Here is a 1,403-nt window from a genome sequence, read left to right as displayed (position 1 = left end):
CATCTTTCAGTCTCAGTGATTTGAAACGTTCATTAATAACGAATGAAGCAGACAGAAAAGAAAAGAAAGAAAAAATATTAACATCACGTCTTGAACATCTACTAACCAGAAAATGTTCTTAAAAATATCAGATCCACAGACATGTTCACAGTCATTCATATGTGCATCCAGCTTGTAGTCTCTTGTTCACCTGAGCTGATGTCTTCAGACTGTTGGCAAAAACTCATGTGAACCACAGTAAAGGAGCATCCAGCTGATCTAGTAGTGCATGACACATAATATTTGTACCTGCAAAAAGTATTCACCCCCTTGGATGTATTTTTGTTGCTTTGCAGTGTTGAATCATTGTTTGTTTTTTTGGACCAAAAAAATGTACGCTAAAAGACTCTTTCATGTCAAAGTGAAATCAGATTTCTACAAAGTAATGTCAATTAAAAGCATAAAATGTAAAAATCATTGAATAAGTATTCCCCCAATTTAAATTACTCGCCTAATTCAACACAGGAGCAGCTAGTAGGCGCTGTAAGCCACACAATTAGTGAAGTAGAGATTTTCTGAGGGCAGTGAATGTGTCTCAGGATACTGTCAAATAAAAGCACCTGTATGTGAAGGTGAATCAGTCCTCCTGCCTACAACTACATCACAAGGAAAAAAGAACACTCCAATCACTGTGATCACTTATTTTCCAGTTTATAGTGACATTATTTTGCCAAAATATGTTTTCACTTTGACTTGACAGAGACTTTAATTGTGAAGTAAAGCTATATTAAATTAAACATGATTCACTGTTGAAAAGCAATAAAAGGAGAAAACTTCCAAAGGGGGTGGAGACTTTTTTATGTACTGTGTCTTCGTCTGTCTATCTACTTTAATCTGTCTTTAAAAAAAGCTCTCAGAATACAAATTTCTTCAAAAAATACATACTCTGAAAACAGAACTAGTCACTGAGACATTGTGATTCTCTGTCATATTCTGCATATGCAAAACAACAACAACAAAAAAAAAGTTAAGAAATCAAAAGTACGTTTATAGAATATTTAAAGTTTGCAGCATTTACAGCATTGTGCTTATTTTGAGCAGCACACTGAGGGTGACATATTGAAGGTGTAAGGGAGCAAATAAGTTGTAAAAGATGTTAATTGAGGCTGTGTTTGTGTAAATGCATAGTGTGACCTCCCTTTCACTAAAGCGCAGTGTAAATGAACAATGGGCCTTTGGGACTGGATGTGTCACACAGTCAGCTGGCTGCAGGACAAACAGGCTCTGTGTGCTGCAGGGAAGTGAAGGGGTTTCAGGAGGTCTTTATCCTGAAGTGTTGACGTGCTGCAGATCTTATTTTCAGAGGTGAAGAACAACAGACAGTAGTGAGAGTTAACACCTGATACTTCAGCAAGACAGCCTTC

The sequence above is a fragment of the Acanthochromis polyacanthus genome, chromosome 5 (assembly GCF_021347895.1).
Source record: "Acanthochromis polyacanthus isolate Apoly-LR-REF ecotype Palm Island chromosome 5, KAUST_Apoly_ChrSc, whole genome shotgun sequence".
NCBI lineage: Eukaryota > Metazoa > Chordata > Actinopteri > Pomacentridae > Acanthochromis > Acanthochromis polyacanthus.
Note: the sequence above shows the minus strand (reverse complement) of the source record.